Here is a 3,819-nt window from a genome sequence, read left to right as displayed (position 1 = left end):
TACTCTGCCCCCCTGACGCCCCCCAGCCCTCAGGGGCTCCCGATCTGTGCTCCAAATTCCTCGACTTCTTCCAGGCGAAAGTCGAGGCCATCCATCAGCAGCTCCTGGCGCCTGGCCCTCCCCCCTACCTGCACCTCAGCCACCTGGCAACCACCCCCGCGCCACGCCTCTCCCATTGCAACCTCTCCTCCTTCTCCCCTGTGGATGCTCTCCAAGTGGCCAAACTAGTCAGCTCGGCCAAGACCTCCACCTGCTCCCTGGACCCCATGCCCACAGCCCTGGTCAAGGACTGCCTACCCACCCTCTGTCCCCACATGGTGGTCATCATTAACGCTTCTCTGGCTCCTGGTATAGTCCACACCAGCTTCAAAATGGCCTCAGTCACCCCCATCATACGATGGGCTGTTGCCACACAGCTGTTTAAAGCGTTGGTGACCCTACTGTTTTCTTAGGGTTGTAACTAAAACATGTTTTATTTCTATGTGTGCTTGCTTACATTACTATAAGATGTGTTAACAACAGTATGAACTTCAACTTCTGTTGAACGGAGAACGTCCTGATACTGCCTCCCTAACTTCCAGAATGACACCCCACCCCTTTCGCCACTCTGTGTTTTAATATCCAATGCAAACTGTACTATGGGTCTGGCACTCTGCAGACAGCATGCTCTCTGTATGATTGACTGAACTCTCTTACAAGAAATACAATATGATAAAGACAGCTGAATGGTTTGATTCTTTATCCACATTTGATTAATAGAAATGAAGATAATGGAAAATAGCGGCATTGCAAAAAACAAGATGCATTCTTATCTAACAGAGATAAATTACCAAAGAATGATGTAGAGCATTCTTTAGAAAGAAATGTAATATATAACTGCCTTTATCTTTAAGTTGTGCTTGTCCTTAACATTTAAGTCAAATATTGCTGACTGTTTGACATGATGATTCTACCTTTGTCAATGCAATTGTTATCACACCTTGTTGGCACATGTCTGTTGCCTTTGGGTTCTTGAATATTCAGGACGTTTTTTTAAATGTAGGTTTTTTTTCTAAGCTTACTATAAAATGATAAACCTTATTGTGTTTCCGTTTGTTCCTTTTAATTACAGTGTCACACATTTAAAAGGGGCTCTTCATGCCTTAATATCAGTAATGGCAGTCTGCAAAATATAACATTTATAATGGTAAAACAACTTAAACTTAAATCAAGTGTCATAAAGCCAATGTGGTTTATAGGGAGATAATAAAAACAATTGCTAGTATACTGAAAAGTAAGATTTTAGTACTTTTCATAGTTTAGCTACAGCCATGAATCAGTTTGTTTGGTGACTTTATTTTTGAGTATAGTTCACAAGGAGATGTATATATATTTTTTCCACTGCACATATGTTTCATACTGTGCAGCTACTTAAAACAGATTTCACAATGATCAAGGAGTCCATATAACTTAGAGATCAATAAACCACATGACTGTCTTGGCTTCTTATCTTTTCCCCCATCTCTATCACTCAATTATTTCCAAAGACTTATTTGTTTTAATAAATGGCCCATTATGCAATACATATGCAACTACAACATAATAACTACTACATGGTCATGTGTTTAGGTATAAGTGGGGAAAAAATCAATATCTATTCCGAAACACATGGTTAACATTTTTTAAACTCATGTTGAATGAAGAAAAAACAACCTTTGCACACTGTCCTGATTGTAGTTGTGTTTGGCAGTACGAGCTGTAGGGGGAGCTGTAGCTCTGCTGCTTGGGCCACACTCCTCGGCCTGTGGGTGAGAAGGGTTTATTCACAGTGAGGGGGCCACAACCAAAGGAGCTGTGTGACATTTAATCATGCCTCTGGCGCATGCTTGATGATTAGCATCTCTGTGGAAAACAACAGCAACAAGTGCCAAATGCAAGATCCCACACAATCACCTGGCCGTGGTGCACACAATAGGCCACGGGAATCAGCACAAATCAGCTCCTGCGGCTCAGTGTGTTCACTCAACCTGCACCGCACTGCAAAGCTAAAATGAGCTCAGAGCCTGTGAAAAGNTTTTTTTTTTTCGTAGGTATGGTGACCAAACCCTAAGAGGAAGAGAGAATTTTGGAAGGTCCGTAAAAATCGACGTAAGGCGAACCGAAGGAAACGCAATAAAGGGAGTGGTTACCTATCAAAACTGGTAACTGGTGTCGGGAGTACTTCTAGATTACTTCTCACCATTTTGTATATCAATACAGGTTCTACGGAACACTGTCACAACCGGGTTAGTTTTTATGTGTTAATTATTCGATATATATATTAAATATATATATACCAAAGGGTATCTACTAATTAATTTTATTCATTCATATTGCCACAGGGATTGTCCAACTATCTATCCTATCTATCTATAGTCTAGAATTTTATAACTTTAATGTTATATGATGTTTTCATCATCACTAGGAAAGTAATAAACATAGTTGTATCGGAAATTCACGTAGAAAAACCGAAGAGACTTCTTTGGGTGCCCGTCAAATAAAAGTAACATTCCGTTCCGTTCAAATACATATATTATCGTCGAAATTGGTTCAGTAAGTTTCACGAAATGTTTTTATTACTGTAATCAATTTACCGTAAATTTATGTCAGTAAATACTTTCGGTGAACTTAACTAAACACAAATTTCGCGATATATATATTTATTTGAACGGAACGGAATGTTACTTTTATTTGACGTGGGAACCCAAAGAAGTCTCTTCGGTTTTTCTACGTGAATTTCCGATACAACTATGTTTATTACTTTCCTAGTGATGATGAAAACATCATATAAACCATTAAAAAGTATAAATTCTAGACTTAGATAGGATAGATAGATAGTTGGACAATCCCTGTGGCAATAAATGAATAAAATTAATTTATTAGATACCACTTTGTATATATATATATATATATAATATATCGAATAATTAACACATAAAAACTAACCCGTTGTGACAGTGTTCCGTAGAACTGTATTGATATACAAAATGGTGAGAGTAATCTAGAAGTACTCCCGACACCAGTTACCAGTTTTGTAGGGTAACCACTCCCTTTTTGCGTTTCCTTCGGTTCGCCTTACGTCGATTTTTACGGGACCTTCAAATCTCTCTTCCTCTTAGGGTTTGGTCACCATCCTACGAAAAAAAAAAAAAAATTTACCAGACGCGTATTCTATTAAAAGCGTACTTGTATATAGATTAATCAATGAAAGTTGGAATGTAAAAAAGACTACTTTCCGAACTGTGATATGTACTATCATCAATAATAACTACATACAATTACCGTCATAAAAGAACACACGCAATAAATAGAAACAAGAATACAGGTCGTAGAGCGTAAAAACACAGCCTACACGGACAAAACAACTATGCAAAAAGCTTACATCGAAAACCCTTAATTATAACAAAAAAAAGGACTGAAAGTCTGTCTTTCTCGACGTTTTCAAGGAGTCTTTTGCGGTGATTTCAAAATCGGCACGCTTTACTTTTACAAGGCTTCCTGTCCCACTATATTTTCGACCCGTTAGTTGGTCTGTTATAGGTGTACCAAGAGGGGTCATTCAGAGGTGTGGCGTGGGTTTGTATTAAACACAATCCAACTTTAGATTTTACGTATTTTAGGACAAACACATGTTATCTACGAGTCGGGAACACCAGCCACTATTCCTCACAGGTCGACAAGGACCCTTTAGTTGTTTCCTGCGATTCCTCCTTCGTCGTCTCCATTCACTATGTGTACGTGTGATCCCAGAGGGAGTTGGTTAATTCGTGAAATTTTACGTATTCAGATCCAGGAATTATT

Source organism: Notothenia coriiceps, unplaced genomic scaffold (genome assembly GCF_000735185.1).
Source record: "Notothenia coriiceps isolate Sejong01 unplaced genomic scaffold, NC01 NC01_scaffold00014291, whole genome shotgun sequence".
Classification (NCBI taxonomy): Eukaryota; Metazoa; Chordata; class Actinopteri; order Perciformes; family Nototheniidae; genus Notothenia; species Notothenia coriiceps.
Note: the sequence above shows the minus strand (reverse complement) of the source record.